This window comes from Sabethes cyaneus, chromosome 2, assembly GCF_943734655.1.
Source record: "Sabethes cyaneus chromosome 2, idSabCyanKW18_F2, whole genome shotgun sequence".
Classification (NCBI taxonomy): Eukaryota; Metazoa; Arthropoda; class Insecta; order Diptera; family Culicidae; genus Sabethes; species Sabethes cyaneus.
The window spans coordinates 122,972,400-122,997,332 of NC_071354.1; the positions used below are offsets into that span (position 1 = coordinate 122,972,400).

The window sequence follows — 24,933 nt, forward strand, 5'->3', positions numbered from 1 at the left end:
CAAGCAGTGTCTGCTCTGCTGCGAGTTTCTGTAGTTGGAGTTTCAGGTGCTCCCGGGAGGATTTCTTCGACGCTGCCGAAGTCACTGAAGCCGCCTTCTGGGATTTTGCGGATTTTTGTTTTGCCGGTTCACGTTTCTTCGATGATGATGGTACGTTACTCGTTTCCTTTGCTTTCGTCTCTTTCACAAGCTTCGTCACCTTAGACTTTCGCTTCTTCTTCGCCTTTTCCGCACATTTCACGCAACACCACGGCTCATTTTCGATATCTTGACCGACACCTACACAGCTATAATGATGCCATTCATCACAGCTATCACACTGTACCATACGGCTATTATCCATTGAGTTACACGTCCGACAATTCTGACCAACGTTTTCGACCGCGAGGGAAGTTTGGCTATTCGCGAGGGAAGTTTGGCTCTTACGGGGAGTCTTTGAAGAGTCTTTGACAGACGAACCTTTCTTTTTATTAACGCTCGGGTTGTTACGGGTATCTTTATTACTATCGGAATTAACGGGGGGGTTTACTTCTGCCGCATCCGCATTTCGAAGAGAACTAGCTTTGCTCTTACCTTGACTGGTAGCGGTGGTTTCATTTCCAGTTGAACTCGACATCGTATAAACGAATTTAAAATTTTGTTACTTACGGAACGCGAGTAACAAAGAGGGTGATTTGGGTTTTCCAAATTCGTAACGTCGCTTTATTCGTTCGAAGCTTAACGAGCGTTTTAAATTCCTGTATTAAACATAAGTTTTAGATATAAGATCAATTTTAGGTTAACCTAGGTTTAGCTTACGTTTAGTGCCCTTTCTCCGGTTTATTCGTTAAGATTCGAGCTCACCGTTAATCCACTTTTAGACCTTTAATTTAGATTCATCATTAGATATAAGAATTTCGCACTTTAGTATAGTTTTTCTCACCACCAATTCAATCAAGCAAACCTATTATTTGTCCTTCCGTACTAACTTTAGGCTAAGTAGATATACCACTATATTAAGACAATTTTTAATTAATTTTAAGCATAACTTTAACAATAACGTACTATTTTACCTTCTGTTTAATTTTAGAGTATGAATTTGCACAGTATCAGTAGAGTTTCTATAACCAGAATAATTTTGAGCTAGATTTAAGATATAAAGAAATAATTTTATCACGTGTACGTCTTCTCCTGTCTTTTGTTTTATATTTTATCAGAACTCCCTCCTGCATGACAGTGACAGCAGTCACACGATTAGCATTCGCTCGATCGCAGGGCTGCTACAACTGGGGTGCGTTCGGTGCGTTCGGATCCAGGGGGTGGTCAATTGACAATCCTACTATCGCTACAAAGAGACTTACGGGGTCCTACGTCACCTAAGCGGTCGTGTCTTGTGCACAACCCCTCTGATTTTTAAATAAAACCTGAATTTCGTTTCAAAAAATCTTACGAATATTTCCAAAAAGATTTAGGGTTACGTTTCAATCTTCGCTCGACATTTCTCAGTTAGCTTCGAAAGCAAGAACGACTCAGGCGTTTGTATCTCGTGTTAATCGGAAGGGTGGTGGTTGCGGAGGGGTAAGGTCATGTACCTCGAGAATTTGTTTAGAGCAGCTTTCCTTTCGGATTTGAGTCGTCGCAACATAATGTTTAGCCAGGGTATCTGGTGGATGGTAAATGGTTGAATAATGCGCTCCAGAACTATCACGAAGTTCCACAGCCTCTTATTTAGCAACTCCTATCTCTACCTCCTCGTGGTACCATCCGGGATACGCTCCTTAGTGGAAATCGGACAACCGGTGGAAACTAGGGTCGTATGCGGACAGAGAACGGGGCACTCATGCGAAGGCTGAGTGTAAACTCTCCGCCTGCAAATGACGGATCTCGGTAGAAGCATGTTCGATGAACCTGAAAATACCGAGAACCTGAGCAGAGGGTCCAAAGCCCCCAAAGGAGGATGGTTTTAATAGCTATTATCCATGGCTAAAAGTAAAAACATGAATGGATAAACCCCTAATCCAAGGTGTCATGCGACCCGTGCCGAGGGATGAATGGTGGGGGGGGTTCTATAAATACTCAGCCTCAAACGGAGCCTGTGGAGTACCAGAGCGCCCTCCACAGTAATCAGCCCTTACCGCATCATGAGGGGCTCTGATGTGGCGGACTTTTCTTTCCCCTCAACTCGTGGGATCCTTATGGAAGACAAAATCAAAAATACAACAAGTGTGGATACGGTGGAAAACCCGTTCGCTAGAGGAGGCATCCAGCGTTCTCCACCAAGAGTGGAGAAGGATGCAACTAGGAGCGCTAGTGTGGGTGGCAAAGGCAGCGGTATGCCTACCACGCCGGACACAGCGATGAACGGCCCAGCGCTTATCAGGGCGATGGAGAAAAATAGAGACGCTGTACCTAAAGTGGTAGCAGCGTCACAGCAGCTCGAGGTAATAATCGAGTTTACGTCAGGTCGCGGCAATTTCTCCAAGGACCTGAAGCAGAGCTTGCTCATGCTTCGGAGAACCTTGAATGCAGCGACCAAAACGCACAACGACCTCGTGGCGCGTGCAGGAGAGGCTAAGAAGGTGACCGTGAAGGCGTCGAAGGCAGTACAAACGGACGCTTGCCCGTTGACGGAGTGTCGTAACGCGGCCCAGGAGGCTACGGAAAGCGCTACCAGCAGCGGTAAGGCATCCGCCAAGCGCCCGAGACAGTCCCCGGGGGATAGCACCCCTGGCGGACCGAAAAAACGCCTGATCGGTAAAAGCCCTCAGGCTAGCGGGTTGGCAGAGCTAACCGATGAACCAGCGGGAAGCTCCAAGACAGGTGGCCCGTGGACCGAGGTTAGGGCCAAGAGAAAAGGCGGAGGAGGCTCCAGTAAAAAAACTGCTCCACCTAAACCGGCAAGAAAGCGAGCGAAGAAGGGCGACGCTCTTATCCTGAAAACCGACGGGTCGAAATACTCGGAGGTTCTGAAGGCCATGAGAGGAGACGCCCTACTCAAGGATCTGGGCGCGGACGTACGGAGCATCCGCCGCTCACGCACGGGCGATATGATCCTCGAGTTAAAGAAGGACGCCACAAAGAAGAGTTCCGCATACAAGCCCATAGCGGAAGGAGTGCTCGGGGACGGAGTGAAGGTACGTGCTCTCACACCAGAAGTGACTCTCCAGCTTAAGAACCTGGACGAGATCACCGAAGTGCGTGAGGTCGTACAAGCTCTCAAAGAGCAAAGTGGAGTGGTGGTGGCAACCGAGGCGGTTCGCCTACGCAAGGGTCCGGCCGGGACCCAGGTAGCCACCATACGACTTCCGCTGATTGACGGAAACAAAGCCCTGAAAGCTGCTAGGCTAAAAGTGGGGTGGTCGGTATGCCCACTGAGCGTGTCCAAGCAGTCGGAAGCTTGCTTCCGGTGTTTCGAGCACGGACATAAAGCCTGGAACTGCAAGGGGCCAGATAGGAGCCAGTTGTGCAGGAGATGTGGCAGTGCTGGCCATAAAGCAAAGGACTGCGCGGAGCCTCCTAAGTGCCTGATCTGTACCGGTAAACGGGACGCAAAGCACGTAACGGGAGGTCCAAGGTGCCCGGCCGGTGTGCCGGCGACTAAGCCACGTTCATAGTGCAAGTGACACAACTCAACCTGAACCACTGCAGCACAGCTCAGCAGCTGTTACACCAAGCAGTTTCTGAGTCAGCAATGGACATTGCCATAGTCTCGGATCCATATCGCGTCCCTGCCGGAAACGGCAACTGGGTCTCGGATAGGTCTGCGACGGCGGCTATATGGACAACAAGCAGGTTCCCGGTTCAGGAGGTTGTGTCAACTGCAGACGAGGGATTTGCGGTTGCCAAAGTGGGTGGAGTGTTCTACTACAGTTGTTATGCTCCGCCGAGTTGGTCTATCGAGCAGTTTACGCGGATGGTAGACCGAGTATCAGTTGTGCTGACTGGTTTAAGGCCGGTGGTTGTGGCGGGCGACTTTAACGCTTGGGCGGTAGAGTGGGGAAGTCGTCGCACGAACCATAGGGGTCGGATTCTGTTTGAAGCTCTGGCAAGTCTCAACGTAGATCTGGCCAACGTCGGCAACACAAGTACCTTCAGTAGGAACGGTGCGGAGTCTATCATCGGCGTGACTTTCGGCAGTCCTGGTCTGATAGGAGACTGGCGGGTAGATAATGGCTACACTCACAGTGACCACCAGGCGGTCCGCTATGGTGTCGGTCAGATAACGAGGCGGCAGGCGGCGAGTAGGGCCAACACTCCAACCACCCGTGGATGGAAGACATCATACTTCGATCCCGAAGTATTTGTGGAAGCGATCCGGAGAGAGTGCGGTGATCGCGGTATGCCCGATCCGAACGCTGATCATTTGGTTGAGGTACTGTCGCGAGCATGTGACGCTACCATGCCTAGGAAAGGTCGTCCTAGGTATGGCAGGTCACCGGCTTACTGGTGGACAGATGAAATTGAGGAACTCCGCGGAGCGTGCATTCATGCGAGGAGAATTATGCAAAGAGCTCGTTCGGATGAAAGCAGGGCTGAACGTCGAGTAGCACTTGTTGCTGCACGCGCAGCGCTTAAGAGCGGGATAAAAGCTAGTAAACGAGACTGCTTTGAAAGGTTATGTGCTAGTGCCAATGCGAACCCGTGGGGTGATGCCTACAGAGTCGTAATGGCAAAGACCAAGGGTGTGATGGCGCCCGCTGAGCAATCGCCAGAGATGCTGGAGCGGATCATCGAGGACCTCTTTCCGCGCCACGAGCCAAGGCCCTGGCCACAGGCCGCTGAGTCGTCCCACGGCCGACGTTCCAGTATCTCAGACCATAGCGTAGGATGGGCGGCCTCCCAGCCGAACATCCAAAGTAACGTGGGCGACGGCGGTTTGGAGGTCGGGGAGGAAGTGACGGTTACGAACGAGGAACTCATTGATATCGCTAAATCCCTAAAGGTGAGCAAGGCACCGGGGCCAGACGGTATCCCGAATATGGCCATTAAAGCGGCTATTTTAGAGGCTCCCGAATTATTCGGGGCAGTAATGAATAGATGCCTGGAAGCTGGCCACTTCCCGGACAGATGGAAGCGACAGAACCTGGTCCTATTGCCGAAGCCGGGAAAACCTCCGGGTGTCCCCTCGTCATATAGGCCGATCTGTCTACTCGATACTGCCGGCAAGGTGCTGGAGAGGGTTATCCTTAACAGACTCGTACAGTACACGGAGGGTACAAACGGTCTGTCAAGGAACCAATTCGGCTTCCGAAAAGGCAAATCTACGGTGGATGCCATCTTGTCTGTCACTAAGACAGCCGAGGTGGCAATCCAGCCCAAGAGGACAGGTATTCGTTATTGCGCAGTTGTCACGCTCGACGTGAGAAATGCGTTTAATAGCGCTAGCTGGGACTCCATAGCCAGCTCGCTTCGGAACGTCCAAGTGCCGGTGTCGCTGTACAGAATTCTGGAAAATTATTTCCAGAATCGTGTGCTATGCTACAACACGGAGGAGGGTCAGAAATGCGTTCCAATCACCTCAGGGGTTCCGCAAGGTTCCATACTGGGCCCGGTGTTGTGGAACGTCATGTATGACGAGGTGTTGAAGCTAAAGTTTCCGGTAGGGGTGGCGATTGTCGGCTTTGCGGACGATATCACCTTGGAAGTCTACGGTGAATCTATCAGAGAGGTTGAGTTGACGGCTGCCCACTCTATAAGCATTGTTGAAGATTGGATGCGATCCAGGAAACTGGACCTAGCGCATCATAAAACGGAGGTTATCGTGGTTAACAACCGCAAGTCGGTGCAGCAAGCAAATATCAGTGTCGGGGACTGCACTATTTCGTCAACGCGGTTCTTAAAACTCCTTGGAGTCATGGTCGACGACAAGCTCAAGTTCGGGAGCCACGTCGACTATGCCTGCAAGAAGGCTTCCACAGCTATTTCGGCATTGTCTCGTATGATGTCTAATAGCTCTGCGGTATATGGCAGCAAGCGAAGGCTTTTAGCCAACGTGGTCCAGTCCATACTCAGGTATGGCGGGCCGGTGTGGTCATCGGCGTTAGGTACCAAAAGCTATCTAGCCAAGCTGGAAAGCACCTATCGTCTCATGTGCTTAAGAGTGGCGAGTGCGTACCGCACAGTTTCACATGACGCAATCTGCGTCTTAGCGGGTATGATGCCTATTGGTATCATCATCAGCGAGGACGTAGAGTGCTTCAACCAACGTGGAACTAGAGGCATACGGAGTACCACAAGATCGGCCTCGATGATCACATGGCAGCGGGCATGGTCTGATTCCACAAAAGGCCGGTGGACACATAGACTTATCCCGGAACTATCCGGATGGGTCAACAGGCGTCATGGCGAAGTCAACTTCCACCTGACACAGATTCTGTCAGGGCATGGTTGTTTTAGACAGTATCTGCACAAATTTGGGCATGCGGAGTCCCCCGAGTGTCCCGAATGCGCGGACGTTGAGGAAACTGCAGAACATGCTTTCTTCATATGCCCTCGTTTCGAGGGCGTGAGAAGCAACATGATGGCAGTTAGCGGACAGGACACTACTCCGGATAACTTAGTCCAAAGGATGTGTTCTAGCTCGGACGTCTGGGGTGCGGTCAATGCGGCTGCTACCCAGATCGTACTTGAGCTACAAAACCGCTGGAAAGCCGATCAACGGCGAATAAACAGCCTAACTACCATAGTCCAGTAGTTATCTAAGAGCGTGCGTTAAGCACAATAGTCCCTCCCTGAAGTAATACCGATAAGGTGGTTCCAGGGGGGATTGAGGCTGGAGACTCGAGTAGGGTTTTAGTGGGTCTGGATCTTCACGATCTTCACGGGATACCAAACCCCACTCCCTGAGCTGTCTTCTCAGGTGTCTGATAGCAGATTTCCCTACTCGTTAAAAAAAAAAAAAAAAAAAAAAAAAAAAAAAAAAAAAAAAAAAAAAGGTATCTGGTACTGAGCGGGAGCAGTTCCTCTGGGAACGTGACGATCGATAACGTAGTTCAAGATATTAGAGAAGGTTGTGGCAGCAGTGTTTATATCATCATTTTCTAATACTATTCTCCAGTTAATGCTACTTGAAACATTAAGAATATCCCCAAAGTCAGCATGGGCGTAGTCGTAGAAGACGGCCGGAGGCGCAATATTTACGTTGCGGAAAATTTGTTGGCTGGTAGTAGTGGCGATTCGTCCGCATGTTCAACATGTTCATAGGACAGGCAACAAAATTCAGTCCGACAAAATTGTTCTCATCACTTGTTCATGATTTCGTTTGTACCGACGCATATGCAATACGAATAATTCGGTCAATTATTAGTTTAGTTTACGAAGCTGATGAACAAACCGTTCAAACAGCAAACGTCGTGTGTTTAAACGTTGCTTCAGAGATCTCAATGCACAAGCATGCCCACACATTATTCTTGGGGGCTTGATTCTTGATACTGAATTAGCACCAGGAACAATGTGTTGGTACGAAGGAGATAAAAAGAGAATGTGAAACAGTTTTTACTCGAAAGCGCGGGCGCATTATTGTCTCATTAACTCGTTCATCTTCAGCATTGAAAAACTTACTACCACATATCCCTAAGGTCTGCGCTTTGATTCCATTTTATTTAGTTACGAAGCTAATGAGCAAAACGTTCAACAAGACGTTTGAACGTTGCTTTAGAGATTAGCACCAGGAACAATGTGATGGTACGAAGAGGATTTGAAAATAGAGCGCGGTTGGCATGCATTATTCGTCAAATTTTCTCATTAACTCGTTCATCTTTAGCATTGAACAACTTACGCATATTGCTTGTGGGGCATGTGCGCGCATCGCAGTAAGGGGGTGATTCTTGAATTTGGTTCAATAGGTAAATTAAACGAAAAGTTTTCGGTTCGTAGTTAAAATTCAGAGACGAGTTTGCTGGTAAAGTAAACCGTCGTATTCCGTTGTTATTTTAATAATAGGGGTATACACGTAGCGCTTGCTATGTTGACTATACGGAGTATTGCGTATTTATACTGCCGCTACTCGCATAATAGTTCCATCTCCATAGGAACCGGAACTGCAATGCGAATTGCGGCAGTATATACACGAAATACACGAAATAGACCTCGCTGGTAGCTGTAGGACTACAGGGCAATCGAAGGGCTAGTGCTACATCTAGGTTGACTCGGCAGAGCCATACCTCAAGGCCAGTTTAGAAGCATGCCTCTTTACCATATTCCAATACTATAAATTGTATTTATTTTTAAAACATGGTTTCCATAAAAATATTTTTTAAATTATGACGAAAATTCAGTAGACAGTACCGAAGTATCAGCACTGTAATTACAGCTTTCAGCAATAATTTTCGATGAGAGATTCGTTAATTTATACTGAGCAGTCTGCATTTTTTGACACTTCATAAAAATATTTTCATTGCCGAGCGTTCGTCAAGCAAAATAATTACCGAACGCTCAGCAGTTCTAATTTCGTCAAAAAATTACGGTGTCCGGTAAAAAAATTTAAGTGTGATACATTTTTACATTTGTATAGTATATAACAAAGGTTTAGAAATTGGTCCAAATGGTAAATGACCATTCTAAAAAAAACAAAATTGGTCGAAAAACACGAAGTCCATCCGAGGTCCGGAGGGCCGAGCCACATATAAGGACTGTATCGAAAAGTAATTAGCAACTTTTAAAATTATATTACTCAAAAATGGGTGAAGTTATTTTTGTGTTCGTGCAAGCAAAAGTTTGTGTACATATAAAAAAAAAGTTGTGCAATCGATTTGTTTCGATTACCGTCATCCGGGGATACTTGCAACACTTTTGCGCATCGCGCTTTTGACAGCTCTAACGCATTTGTTTATTAACATAACCATTTGTAGTCAATGGGGTTTCAAAGAAGGGACGTTTACCTATTGTTTAGTTAAGTTTAATCCATTATATCATTGATTTGCTTATTTTTATACGACTGGAAAGTAATTTCATTTTCAGAGTCGGAAAAATGGATGCGCAAAGTTGCGTCAGTGCATTGACATGAAATTATTTTTTATCGTTTGGTTCCTGTATACAATTAGTACATCATATAAGCTAACAAATAGCAACTTTGAGCTTTATTTATATTTTGAACTTGGGGAAGTGACGATGAATTCGTGTTGTTACTTCCAATATGGCGCGGCTTGCAGCACTTGTAAAATAGATTTTTTTTTGTTTTTATTATCGAGATTTTCAGCCGTGGGATATGTAAATAGATAATTAGAGTAATAGACAGTATGTAAGCAGTATGTTTGCATCTGTACGCTGTTATTTTGTCTACTGCCATGTCCAGAAAAATTAAAATTGTGAAAAATTCCACGTGTCTTGAAACGGCAATTTGAAGTTCGCCGACATGTTGATCTTTAAAAAAAGCGATAAACAAAAAACGCCTCCAGTAACTCTTGTTTTACTAAAAACAAGGCTGCTGATATTCGCTTCGTTGCATTCAAATTCATGCATCGTACGCGAATCGTACTATGAATGAGCAACAGAGCTTGTGTTCAACGGATGAGTCAGTAGCGTCGATACGCTGACACGTTCATGATGCTTCATGTAAAGCCTAGTATAGAGTTCCGAGCGAAGTGAAAATCCCATACAAAACGTTCAACTTTTTCACTAGCGCAAAAGCTGCTTTTCACTTCACACGGAATTGTAAACAAACGTGATCCACCGAAATTAAAGATTGTGGATTACATCTTTTTCACTTGAGTACTTCTCTTTCGCGCGCGCCTACACTCGTGAACAAGACTGCAGCTTGCGAAAACTTGACGTTTCAAGCCAATGAGGGTGTAGAGGTGCGGAAAAGGAAAATATTTATTAATATTGGCAACAAAAACTTCATGACTCCAAAAACATACCGCAACAAGCAATGCGGATTTTTTGTAGAATTGGACGTCACGCCTAACCGTTATTACTGGTTTTTCGGTTCCAAAAACGTATCGATAATGTTTTGCGCTACACTTAATTACTGCAGCACCATTGCCCCACTTGTAAATACCGCATTGGCTTTGAATTTCTTTTCACTTCGCTCGAACTGTAAACCCTTCAATTCGCTTCGCATGAACTGTAAACCGAAAGCTCATGAAATTATGAAGAGATCCACAATCTTTATTTTCCGCGAGCGAAAAGACACGCTTTTTCACTTGCTTCAATTTTCACTTCGCTTGGAACTGTATACTATGCTTAAGGGGGAAATACACACGAGCGAAAACAAGCTAACTTCGGCTTTTCATCGCATCAGGCACGATTCATTCAAATCTTGAGGTAGAGGATGTGGGTTCGAAGGCGAACACATCGCATCGCATCGCATCGTAGCGCTTCGATTCGCGAATCGATCGAGTATTCGCCGTGAATGGAAAAAAGCAAAGAAAAAAGCAAACGTTTACGATGGTAGTGAATCGCGCAGAATAAAGGGTGCAGGTAAAGTTCGGCGCATAAAAACCATGCCAGATTGCCAGCTGGCAGCGGTGGATTGCCTCTCTCTCAGGTTTAGACTGGGTCAAAGGATTCCAAATTCTAAACTTTTGTACGCGGACTCAAATAAATCAATATTTAACAAATTCGAGTATTCGAGGCCTCCTTAAGGGGGATTTTTCGATTTTCTCGGACATCACTTAGGCAATTGCAAATTATTTTTAAAGTTTTTGTCACCTCCTCCTTGGGAATTGGCTTAAAAAATCGGGGGGCAAAAAAATAATTTGTAGGATATGTGTTAATTTTTTTTAAATCAATTGTCTGTGGACGCTACAGCGTGAAAAGCTCGAAAATTGAGTGTACGAGTTTAGTTTACGCACGGAACAGAAGTGGAAATCCTAATAAAATTTCCGAAAATCGTCCAAAAATAATTTTTTCCGTTTTTTTCCTTTTTTTTGTAGATTTTTGCATGGAAAATAATAACGTATGTATTAAAGCCAAGCCAGCGCACTAGAGAGAAAAAAAGACGAAGCAAAACTTTCAATGAGAGTGCGCTTTCATTAGATGGTTTTGAATACTCAACTGTAGTGACATATCATATCAGATACAGGTTTTACACACAATGATGTATTCGGAAAACTATTTTGTAGCGTTATTTAAGAAATAATCAAGATTTTCCAAATGCTATCTTTTTCGTTCGCACAAATGCCGTTTGATGCTAGCGCTGCCTCGGCTTTAAAAGCTAGAATAGATTTGGTTTTCACGTTTAAACTTTACCTAAAAAATACTTAAAACCCATATTTTTTGGCTCGATCTCTTTTTTTTCGCCCCCCCCCCCCCCTTTAGTGACCCAACATCGGAAGGACAAAAACTGTTTTAAATATTTGTAATGGCCTTAATATATAAATTCATAATTGTTGGACCAGGTATCAATGAATAAAGTTTTCTTAACAACCAACGAAGATTATTATCTGCAAAATAGTTTTTCACAAAACTTTCTATGGCAGCGAAAGGCTCATTGGATTTCATTGTATATTTACTAAAAACTTGAAATTTTATTACTAAATGTGCCACTACTGGTACGCTTACCCTACTATTTTGAAAATGCAGGAATTTGAAATTTCAGGAACTAAGCATATAATAAAACAAATATTTTTAATGAAAATCTAACTATTAACATGGGACAGAACACACTTCGTTCTTAAAAAACATAAAAAATATTTTCCTTTTTACCCATTTAACAGTTGCCCATCGGCGGGGTTATGCTCAACTGTAAACTCAATAAAATGTAAATAACTTTTTTTAAGCAGTCCAGTGAAAATGTTATTTGGAAAGCTATCACAGAAACTTTCACAGCGATGGAAAACTCAAATGAAATGAATGTACGAATGAAAAATCTAGAAAACTGTTTTGTCGCATGGAAATATTTTTTACCCTTTTGTTATGTGCTAATGTGGCAAGTGAAAATGGTCTTTAAACATTTTTCGTGAATGCCTGCAAATTTTTTCACGGAATTGCACAGAAAAGCGCAAGGTCAGGTTGAATTTTAAATGCAAAATAAGGAACAACAGGGAACATAAAATAAGTGCGAACATTATCAAAACGTACTATAGTCGTAGACTACGAAAACAAAAGTAAATTAGTATTACCGTATTAGTGGCAAGTGAAAATGGTCTTTAAACATTTTTCGTGAATGCCTGCAAATTTTTTCACGGAATTGCACAGAAAAGCGCAAGGTCAGGTTGAATTTTAAATGCAAAATAAGGAACAGCAGGGAACATAAAATAAGTGCGAACATTATCAAAACGTACTATAGTCGTAGACTACGAAAACAAAAGTAAATTAGTATTACCGACTATTTTAAACTTACTGAAAGGACTAAATATTATTTCATAAAGATCTTGCTACATATTTCTTTACAATACAACTTTTAGATACATAAAAATGTGTATCCTGTATCCGAGAATATATTTTTCGCTCTTTGTATTTATCTAATTAGCTAACGTTTTGATTTAGCGGGTTAGCTGGTAGCGAAGCTGAAATTTCGGTTAGCGGTGCCCACCTCTGCTCATATGTAAAGCCCAGAAGACGTAGTCCTTTTAATATACACGACAAACTTATTGAACAATTTAGTCACTCTGCAAATAATAGACACGTTATTGTCAGCGCTAGCCAACAGAACAATCTATATGAAGCGACCGCATATGATCGCCTCGCAATCGCATCGCTTCTCATCACGTTGCTTCGCATCGTCTGTGAGTCAATTAGGATCACATCTATACTGAAGCGAATCATTGCCGAATGTTCGACGCTTATTTGTAAAAGAAAACAAATCGCTGAATGGAAAGACAATGCAGAAGAGGGATAAAATAAAAATCACTTGTTTCGTTCCCTATGCACATACGTTCGTCACCGATGAGGCAAGCGAGTGTATATGTAAAAGGTTAGCACGGTGCGAATGATACGCGCAGCGATTTTTGGTTCACAGGAGAAATCAGCAGCCTTGGTCTGACTGCCAATTTTTGCAATCGCAGCTAAGTAGTTTTGCTGACTGGTGTAATACCAATAGGATGCTATTAAATGCTTCCAAATGCTCCTGCATCTCTTTTACACGCAAGAAATCAATTGTAACATTTGATTATAAAATATCTAACGTTGTTCTAAAGCGGGAAACAGTTGTAAAAGACTTAGGAGTTTTGCTGGACTCCAAACTGACATTCAAGGATCACATAGCCTTCATCTGCTCTAAAGCCTCGAGAAATCTTGGCTTCTTATTCAGGGCCACAAAGCAGTTTACTAGCATTCCATGTTTGAAAACTCTGTACTGTTCCTTAGTGCGCTCTGTATTGGAATATGCCTCGAATGTGTGGGCACCGTACTATCAGAACAGTATTCAACGGATTGAGGCAATCCAACGGAAATTTGTGCGTTTCGCTTTACGGTTCCTACCTTGGAATGATCCATTAAACCTCCCAAGTTACCAAAATCGATGTAATCTGATCGGGCTTGATACGTGGCACTTCGGCGCGATGTTACTAAAGCTACCTTTATCTCCGACTTCTTAACGTCGTTTGTTGATTGTTCCGATATTCTGCAACTCCTAAACATAAACATTCGCCGTAGAAATCTTCGATCCCATGCGTTTTTTTACATTCCCGTCTCACGTACTAATTATGGTAGTAATGAGCCTCTCAGTAGCATGTGTCGCGTTTTTAATAAATGTTATAATGTTTTTGATTTTAACGTATCTAGAACCGTTCTAAAAACTCGTTTTCGTAGGGCTCTGAAACAAATGTAGTTTGTCCTTTATAATATCAATAGTATCGTGTTAGTCCTAAGCTACTATTTTTTGTATACATCTAGTTCTTGTAAGTTATTTGTTAAGGAAACTATGTGCTCTTTGTTTTAAGTTTAAAAAATGTATCATTTGGTGTAAATCTGTTGGTACTAAAAGATAGGAGGTTTTGTGCCTACTGGAGAAGGAACGTTATAACTGTTCCACTCCAGCGGACTTTTCCCTTCTCAAATAAATAAATAAATAAATAAATGTTAAAAACTCGAAATCTCAAAACTCATCAAAAATCAAAATCAATTGTGAAGCATGTCAACTTGATCCTATGCAGAAAAAACTCACGCATGAGTTTTTCTGTTTTCATAGCAAGAAGCACAAAACTCACATATTTCTTCCCGCTTGATCATATTCTGCTTTGCTTCAACTGCTACCCGGAGCTATACACCTATACATACAAAGTCGTTGTTGAACAGCATAGGCATTCTCTCGTGCGATACGTAACTGTGACTGAGCGTAAGAGAATGAATCTCTAAATAAATCGTAAAGTTAAACTAAAACACACATTTAAACTACATGCTTATCTAATTCTTATTAGGCTTTTTACTTTCTAGTTAAGAAAACGTCGATTCCAGCGAAGGAAAAATGCAAATTCTGCCAATTTGTTTGCCATTTTCATTCATGAATGTGTGCTAGCTTTTTTCGCAGCTGATGTTTTCTCTGGCGGTTAATTCTCTTTCGCTCTCTGGTTCGTTGTATGAAATGCCAGCTATGGAAGAAGTAAGCAAAATGTTCACAGCTGAATTTGGTTCACATCGCATAGCAACAGAGACATCGCATATAATAGCGTGAGAAATTCATATGTGAGTTCGGCGCTTCTGATCAAAATTAAAATTTCTTGTGCTTGAAATCTCATTGAGTTTTTTGCTGCTATGAATTTTTCAACACCTGGGCGGTACATAGGTGGGTTCATCACCAGTTGGCTGGGTAATCGCATGAAAAATTATTAAAATCAGTTCAATTTTTATGCATATATATTATGTCTAAAACTTGTGAACTGTCGACAGATATTTGCGCTATATATAGTAGATGATCAAAACAAAAATGTTTTTGGGTAATTCTGATTTAGCGATTTGTGATTAGCGAAATTTGTAGTCTACAAATACATTCAAAGTTTCTAAAAATAGTCATTCGCGATTTGAAATGATGATGATGATGATGGGCCCACCTCTTACCCCTACGGAGGTTTGAGGTAGACGATTTATCTATATGATAATTATTATAAAAATAAACCAGGAAAACAAAAAAAAAACGGACTGGTTTTTTTCACACAGATACAAATTCCTTTAGCAAATTTCTAATGGCTAACACTAGCATGACTACGAACAATTAAACTCTCAAGTCATTCAAGCTAGAATACCCAGTACAATCATTACACAACTTTCAGCGAACAAGGGATATTCAACATTTACATTAAGCTAACATCCAGTGTAATCCGTTGCTGAGCTAAGCAGTCCAGACGAAGCCATTCCCGCCGTTAACAGCAAGCAAAGCATAAGTCAAACTGCTTACCAAGCATTAAATTTATAAGGATATTCCCACCCAGGGCAGTCAAAGCAATTTCCCACCCGAAAAGAACCTTGACCAGCTAGGAAATTCTACCCCTAATAGCTTTCAGAAATGTTCTAATCTTCCTGAATAATCTGACGAGTACAACTTGACAGCTGAAAAGTCTTTTAAATAATTGTAAATTGCCAACACAGTCAACAATCAACAATCAACCAAAGCATTCAGTCCTTTATATCTGTGCACCGCGCGCGAAGCTCAAACCTTCGTAGACTACTCTTTTTTTTAATTACTAACAACAATTACAAAATCCATCATCATCATCTAGACGAACATAATAGTTTTTACTCTCTTCAATAATTACTAAAAAGCTATATTGGTGTCCATGCAAAATTATCCGTTTTATAAACTTCGTCAGGCTTAAACATGAAATACCAAAAAAAAAAAAATTTAAAACTGTTCAAAACACAGCTTTGACGTGTGAAATACATTGCCTTTTGAACTCGGTCAGCGTTGTCGCACGTTTAATGTGAGTAGGCATCGAATTGAATAAATTAATACCTTTAAAAAACAATGAATTCTGTGAAGCACATGATATAAAATTTGGTGTTCTAATTTCTAAGGCGCTTCTAGTGTTATATCTATGAATATCACTCCCTCTTACAATTCGATTACACAAATATCGAGGCAGCAATCCATTCACTATTTTAAAAATGAACACCAACGTTAAGAATACAATGCGCTGCTTTACCGATAACCACTGCAAAGCATCCAGCATTAGCGCCGAGGGAGTGAATCTATTGCATCTTAAAATCAACCGCATTACTTTATTTTGCAAGCGCTGTAATCTCGATATTTGTGTTTCAGTTGCCAAGAACAAAATGGAAGCGCAAAAGTCTAAGTGTGGAGAGATGATTGATTTATAGAGATGAATCTTACTAAAAGTGTTCAAATCTTTCTTCAAACGACAGAGAATTCCGTATTTCTTGGCAATTTTCTTGATGACATTGTCAATGTGTACATCGAACTTTAGTTTATCATCAATAATAACGCCAAGATACTTGATTTCTCGTACGCGTTCAATTGTCTCACCATCAATTTCCACAGAGACATCTTCATTTACGCGGTTTCGCGAGACTACCATAAATTTAGTCTTACTGATGTTTAGCTTTAGTTGTTTGAATTTCAACCATCTGCTCAGCGAACGTAAATCCTCATTCAAGTGTGCTGTAACATAATCGAGTTTCTTAGCTGCAATAAATAGTACAGTATCATCGGCAAAAAGGTTAATATCACAAAAACGTAACACTCGTCTCATGTCATTGATATACATAATAAATAAAATAGGCCCTAAGACACTCCCTTGGGGCACTCCAAGAGTATTACCCACGGGGTCAGAAATAAAATTATTAAAAATAGTCCTCTGAGTCCTGTCACACAAATAGCTCTCAAACCATTTGTAAACAGTCCCCACCATTCCAAAGCGCTTAATACTTTGCAATAACAAGGGCCTAGATATTGTTTCAAACGCGCGTTTTAGATCCAGAAACACAGCAACGATAGCATCTTTACGCTCAATGTTTTCTTTCCATTTCGCCAACACCAGATTTAATGCAGTTTCACAAGAATGACTTTCCCGATATCCTGATTGTTCTGGTATTAGCAAATCATTAGAATTAAGATAACTCAACAGTTGGCCTTTCACAGCAAGTTCCAAAACTTTTTCTAGTGTGTGTAACATATTGATGGGACGAAACTCTTCGGCTTTAATCGTACCAGCAACTTTTTGTATAGGAACTACTAAGGATTCCTTCCAAACTTGAGGCACGTGCCCAGTCTGCAACGATTCATTGATTAGGCCAAGAAGGTCGTGTCCAATGACATCAAAGCAATCTTGAATAACTCTAGCGTTAACATTATCTATTCCAGCCGTTTTTTCCATTGAAAAACAAATATCTCTCAACCCTTCTATCGTGATTGGACGAAATCTGCTAAACGTACAGTCAGTATTGAAAGGTTGCTTGAGTTCTTCAGGCTCATCAACCAATTCAATAGACTGATTAATCGCTGAAATACTATCGATAAAATAATCATTGAACCTAGATGCGATTTCTCTTTCCGAAAATTCTAATGTGCCGTTAAAGGTTATAGATCGCGCTTTGCAATCGCTGGGTTTCAACAATGATTTGAGTATTTTCCATAGCTCTTTGCTGTTGTTTTTATGATGGTCAATTTTCCTCTGCAAATATTCGCTCCGTGTCTTGATCAGAGATTGTGAATATGTATTTCGCATTTCCGTATACTTGTACCAATGATAGCTACTGTTAGTTCTACGGAACTTCTTGTACCATTTGTCCCTCTTACGTTTAAGACGCAGGAGATCCAGATTGTACCAGCTGTTAGAATTCTCAATCACAACATTCTTTTGTTGAACCAACTCATTGGTACAAGCTTTCAGTAGGTCAGTAAGACCAGATTTCTCGCAAGAAGATCAGTAATCTTACGTTTCGAGTAATTTTTCCAGCACCTAAGTTTGACTAAGTTACTCTCGCTGTTCATATTATGGCAAATACTAACAACGATAGTCTCGTGATCTGTGATTTTCAAGTCAGAATTCACATCTGCACGAACCGAATCAAAATTAGTATACACATGGTCAATAAGAGTTTTGCTGTGTCTGGAAATACGCGTATAATCGTTTATAATTTGTTTCAAATTAAAAAATTCAACTAATCGCTTCAAATGTCTCGAACTGTAGTTATCACGCCAGTTTATGTTAAAGTCACCAGCAATCATATTGAATTTGCTGCTATCAAGAAATATCTCGAACCAGCTTTCCAATATTTGCATAAATCGCTGGTCACTAAAACTGGGTGAGTGATAAACAACACCATAGTTACCCATCTTCATGCCACTTTCCACTGTTATGCCTAAGAACCAGTTTCCCTCCATTGTTTCATTATTACAAACATTGAATTGAATTGATTCTTTGACATATATAGCAATACCGCCAGTGTGTCTAGAATGTGATAAACAGGCAACGACTTTATATCCAGGTATAGCATATTGCTCAAAAGCATCCATATCTGTAATATGTGTTTCTGATAAAAATACCATAAATGGACGTTGTTCTTCTACAACCTGACGTAATGCTACGTAGCTTGTAGGTAAACCAGCAATATTTACGTAAATAATATCACATTTGTTGACATTCTTACTGGATCTTGATTGCTACTTATTGAAATGCAAGCTATCTTTTTTTTGTTCATACAATCTTTTATAAACTGGACAGTCCGCGCTGGATGCAGCGTGGTTAAAGTCCAAATTCATTCTACGTTCCTTATTAAACTTACAACAATTAGCGCATTTCAAAACAGTAGATGTACATTCAGATGTTCTGTGATGATCGCTACACAAAGAACACGTTTCATTATTTTTACAATCCGTGCTTTTGTGGCCAAATTCGCCGCATTTGAAGCATCTAAGCACATTTATCGCGGGAATAATTGGGCACCGATCCCATCCAACATTTACTTTCTTCGCCGATAATAAAACATTGTACGTCCTTATGTCGACTTCAATTATAGCATTATATTTATTATACTTCATGCGAGGATTTTCATATGTACTTAAAACCTTGACTGTATCAATTGCGAAATCTTCATTTTGACTTTTCAAAAAATCAATAAAGACTTCAGAGGAATATTGATCACTCATTCCCACAACCTTTAATCTTGGCACCGGAGGTGTGGGAACAACAGCTATATAGCTTTCGCCCAGATTATCTTCAATGCCATTTTTCACCGCCTCCACATTATCTTTAGTTACACACTCAACAATAACAGAGCCATCTTTTCCGTTTTTAAAGTTACTAATTTTGTGTGTTTTCGGATCTAAATTTGATTTCAAAAAATCCCGCGTAACTTCACTGCTTTGGGTGGACTCTTTCGGTTTGATAACAATGACCGGACCAGCCTTACGTTTCTTTGCCTTACCGCTCAAAACGTTCGCGTAAGTAATTCTTTCGTCATTACTTTCATTAACGTCATCATTTAATTTACGCTTTTTACCCTTTTTAACTGGGTTTCGGCTAATATCAACCGTATCCGATACCTCCCTATTCATCGCAACTGAATCCTTTTCACGTTTATTTTCTAAAATGGTACTAGTCATGTTTTCCAAATTTTCACTAAATAAAGTTTCAAAATCGGCAACCTTTCTATTTATAGTACCATTTACATTTAAGCTCAATTCTTCTATTCCGATTTTCAACGCGTTACCTATCTGAGTAGCAATGTTGCTTTGGATATCTGCAATGGAGGCCGAGAGTTTTTTCATCTCGTCTCTTAATACAATGACATCCAAAACCGATACATTCAACTCGTCACAACTCTGAACTGATAGGCAATTATTACACTTGTACAGAACATTTTCGCTTGCGTTGATCAATTTCATTGTTGAATTACCAATTCCAACACAGCGCGAGTGAAATCTCTCACTGCATTGACAGCAACAAACCAAATCATTGATCAGCAGTATCTCCTTACACTTTGCGCATTCCATTTTGCCTACTACTCAGTGGATGCTAATCGTACACACAGCGCGCGCCGGCAGACAATAAAAAAAAACAATAACCAGCACCGACGGCAACCGGCCGTGGCGGGATTAAAATAATAAAATTTAACCAAAATAAGTAGCAATTGCTACTGCACTTGTACTTATCCTGATTTAAATCACTTTATGTACACTTTTGATACGAAATATCTAATGTGCACGCAAAATTTCACACGTAATTGGTTGAAAATAATCACAGCACTTTATAAACAAACTATGATGTTCGCCATTTCGTCAAAATCAGATTTAAAATTATAAGAAACGCAAAAAAACAGAAAAGTGTTGCAAGTAACCCCGTTTACTGGGTAACTTGCAACACCCCTATTTTCGATTCATTCTACAGGCTCATTTAGTTGATAATTTTTCTCATAATGATGAATCAAAAGTATTGACCACTATACAAGTTTTGACTACTTACACTTGGATTTAAACGGTACACTTTGAAAGTTATACCAAGTCAAAGTTCAAAAGTGTTGCAAGTATCCCCGGATGACGGTACTTTTTTCCTTTGCGCTATGCCTCGGATTGATCTTGAAACCAGAGAGAAAATTCTGCACACTTCTGCACTTAAAAGGGTGTTACCTACACCAAACCGCAAAACGGTTTAAAGTGCACCACCCAAGCGTGAAAAATATATCGACATATATGGAAAAGAGTTCTCCTTGAAAGATCTGCCTAGGTCCGGAAGAAAACCTAGTTCCAGTTAGCCCCTGGTGGATTATGTAGTAGTAACTCTTATCAAATGACACTAATCGGTATCAACGCGTGATTTGGCTAAACTGCTTGAAACAAGCATTGGGATGATTCAGAAAAGCAATGTCAGGAACTCCTAAAAGACACACAAACAGCGTAAGGTGCCTAAGAAATCCAAGCAATAATCTCGAGCCAAAACAAGCACACAGAAACTATAAACGGATATTGGGCAACAGCGACAAGTGCATCTTTATGGACGACGAAACTTACGCCAAACAAGATTCAAGAGCGCTTCCAGGGCCAAAGCTCTGCACGAAATAAGCGGACGAGGAGGTGGACGATACCGACAATACGATTGCGCTGGAAAAAATTGGACAGAACTAGAATATGGCAAGTTATTTGTACTTGTGGTCTACGTTCACGTCTTTACTTCACAAAAGGTGCAATAAATGCTGAAATTTACAAAGATGAATACTAGGAATAAAGAGTGTGGTCCTTCTATAAACAGCATCAGTCTTCCTGTCTCTTTTGGCCAAATTTGGTATCTGCACATTGCGCTAGGCCTATACTACAGTACCTTTTAGACAAAAATGTCTAATTCGTCGAGAAAAAGATCAATCCACCAAATTGTCCAGAATTCCGACCAATTGAACGTTATTGGTCGATTGTGAAGGGGATCCTCAGGAGGGAAGGAACAGTTTCCCAAAGCATGAAGGAATTCAAGAAAAATTGGACAGCTGCGCCAAGGAAATACAAATAAGCAAGTGTGCAGAATTTGCTGGAAGGCATTTCATCAAAAGTGCGCTCATTCTTTAGAACCGATTATTTTGACTTTTTGGTGAATGACCAATTGGTTAAAACCCCATTAAATAGCAGCAAGATTATTTTGACTAATGTAAGCCATACTATTGTTTCAAGTCATACTTATCTTTAATAAACCGAAAACACAAATTGGAATAATAATCGTATTTCATTTTTATTCACGGATAGATGTTGCTAAAGATTTTTCGATACAGTCCTTACCAATCGATGGAGCTCGACGAACTGAGCAATGTCTATGTGTGTGTGTGTGTGTGTGTGTGTGTGTGTGTGTGTGTGTGTGTGTGTGTGTGTGTGTGTGTGTGTGTGTGTGTGTGTGTGTGTGTGTGTGTGTGTGTGTGTGTGTGTGTGTGTGTGTGTGTGTGTGTGTGTGTGTGTGTGTGTGTGTGTGTGTGTGTGTGTGTGTGTGTGTGTGTGTGTGTGTGTGTGTGTGTGTGTGTGTGTGTGTGTGTGTGTGTGTGTGTGTGTGTGTGTGTGTGTGTGTGTGTGTGTGTGTGTGTGTGTGTGTGTGTGTGTGTGTGTGTGTGTGTGTGTGTGTGTGTGTGTGTGTGTGTGTGTGTGTGTGTGTGTGTGTGTGTGTGTGTGTGTGTGTGTGTGTGTGTGTGTGTGTGTGTGTGTGTGTGTGTGTGTGTGTGTGTGTGTGTGTGTGTGTGTGTGTGTGTGTGTGTGTGTGTGTGTGTGTGTGTGTGTGTGTGTGTGTGTGTGTGTGTGTGTGTGTGTGTGTGTGTGTGTGTGTGTGTGTGTGTGTGTGTGTGTGTGTGTGTGTGTGTGTGTGTGTGTGTGTGTGTGTGTGTGTGTGTGTGTGTGTGTGTGTGTGTGTGTGTGTGTGTGTGTGTGTGTGTGTGTGTGTGTGTGTGTGTGTGTGTGTGTGTGTGTGTGTGTGTGTGTGTGTGTGTGTGTGTGTGTGTGTGTGTGTGTGTGAGAGTGTGTGTGTGTGTGTGTGTGAGTGTGTGTGTGTGTGTGTGTGTGTGAGTGTGTGTGTGTGTGTGTGTGTGAGTGTGTGTGTGTGTGTGTGTGAGTGTGTGTGTGTGTGTGTGTGAGTGTGTGTGTGTGTGTGAGTGTGTGTGTGTGTGTGAGTGTGTGTGTGTGTGTGTGTGAGTGTGTGTGTGTGTGTGTGTGAGTGTGTGTGTGTGTGTGAGTGTGTGTGTGTGTGTGTGTGTGTGAGTGTGTGTGTGTGTGTGAGTGTGTGTGTGTGTGTGTGTGAGTCTGTGTGTGTGTGAGTGTGAGTCTGTGTGTGTGTGAGTGTGAGTGTGTGTGTGTGTGTGTGTGTGTGTGTGTGTGTGTGTGTGTGTGTGTGTGTGTGTGTGTGTGTGTGAGTGTGTGTGTGTGTGTGTGTGTGTGTGTGTGTGTGTGAGTGTGTGTGTGTGTGTGTGAGTGTGAGTGTGTGTGTGTGTGTGTGTGTGTGTGTGTGTGTGTGTGTGTGTGTGAGTGTATGTGTGTGTGCAGCTCATTTTCTATCTATTCTCCCTATTAATTAGTTATCTATCTATTCAAAAAAACTATCTATCTCTTACTGGTTGCGAAATTTAATGATTTGTTTAAAGAAACCACATTAAAATCAATTCTGCTCAAAAATTTTGCACACGTTGCAAATAGGAGTATTTGAGCCGAAAAGTTGGCCAAAAGTATTGTTAATCATTTTCATTAGAGTAAACAAGCGGTAATGAGTGAAAAATAGTATCATTAGTTCTATGCAGTATTTTTTTATGGAATTAAGTTTGTATCTACCTAGTAGTGTAGGACAACTTTTCTGCTATTGCTTTTACTGATAGTTGAAGAATGGAAAATTTTATAAAAATTGCGTGAATAAAGAGAGAGAGATATGAGAGAGAGGTAAGATAGAGAGGTGAGAGAGAGAGAAGTCTTAAACACTTTCCTTCGTTTTCCTACGCATGCTTCTCTCGGTCCATTAAGAAACCCCTTCGATGGGCTTTGATCACAGGAAAACCTAATCCAGATCCAGCACGTACAATCAGTCCACAATCATGGGTTACACACAATTATGGGTCATTTTAATTTTAACTGCCGATTAATGCATGGTTGTTTTACTAATTGATTAACTAATTTGTTACTCACAAATAGCACTAATAATTTCATCAACTATTATGTGATATTTAAGCAGAAATTAGACTGACTGACTGTACTTATCAAAGCATGCGCAAATTTGATAGAAATTAAAGAAATTTGGCGAATTCTTCTTATAATACCTGAAATTTCTTGTTCAATTAGCTTATAGAGCATTCCTCTGGAGTCTCACAATCACAATGGCATAAAATTTATCTTTCAAATGCTTGAAATTTCATGATAGTCTAATTTATTCTAAGAAAAATGCTGCGAAATTGAATATTTCATCATTTAGTAGAGTTTTTATTTCATAAAATTGCAAAAAGTTGCAAAAATTTCACTCACAGCCTTCTTCCTGGGACTCTAAGCTATGAAATGGCGTCAAAGATTGTGATGAGAAAAGGTGAGAACATAAACAAATATTAGTTTAAAATAGCATCATATTTGCGCTATTTTGCTATAATAAATAGTGCTCGCTTGTCATCATTATATTCGTTGAAATCTAATATCTATATCAACAAATAATTGTAAAACCTTTGAGTTTAAAAAACCTTTTTACAGCTGGTCGATAGGATATGTACAGCCTAAGAAATGTGAAAGGCAACATCCTTACCTATATGAGCGAAAATATTTGGCCCATTTTTACTCGAAGTTTGACAGCTCTATGAAAGACGTAAACGAAACAAGTGGATTCAAAGTTAACGTTACTTTGTGTGATAGGTATCTGGGAAGACAGCGAGGTTTAATTGGAGGAGATTGAACGAGTTTTAATTTTCCTCATTTTGGCCAGGTTTTTGGTCCAAATACTCCTCTGTGCGTTGTTTTCATTGCTTTCAAATGTTCTACAAAGTTATTTAGCAGGTTAAAATACACTCTGAAGATTGTTTATCGCTAGGATGCATATGGATGATAACTAGCACAACGTTAACAAACAGTTGAAGTAAGTTCCGAAGACGTGTCGATTTCTATATGATCATTTCCAGCTCAAAACGCTAAAAACCATTATTTACTCGACTAGTTTCGATTAGAATTGGAAAGTGGAAATAGTTTATTTCTAAACCTAATATTTCCATGTTATAAGTAAATAAAAATAAAAAGGTTGACAAAACGGGTCTTTCCTTTTAAAAAGGAGGTACTACCACTAATCATCGGGGGTATCAATCGGCACCAAATTTAAGATTTTTGCTTTCTGACCTAAAATGAACAATCTTACAAAATTGGTTCAAATCCGTGATGGTCGATTACACGGTTATCGGATACTTTGCATGAGTTGACTATAATAGCTAATTTTTATATTTCACATCTGAATAAACCGAGAACGGCGGAGCATAAGAAACAGTTTATATAACAATTTAGTTGAAAGTGATGCGTATAAAAATTGACTCTATCAGTTTTATAAAAATTACAAATTCAAATACAAATCAAAAATAATAGTATCATAATATATGTATCATAATATATGTAATATATGTATCGGTAAAACTTTAAAATAAAAC

The 24,933-nt window shown here is 41.0% G+C and overlaps 1 protein-coding gene across 4 annotated transcripts in view; it reads right to left on the bottom strand.

Annotated features, from left to right (window-relative positions):
- LOC128733480 (uncharacterized) overlaps positions 1-24,933 on the bottom strand; it is a 179,871-nt gene that overhangs the window by 152,952 nt on the left and 1,986 nt on the right. The gene's annotated exons all lie outside the window — the stretch shown is intronic.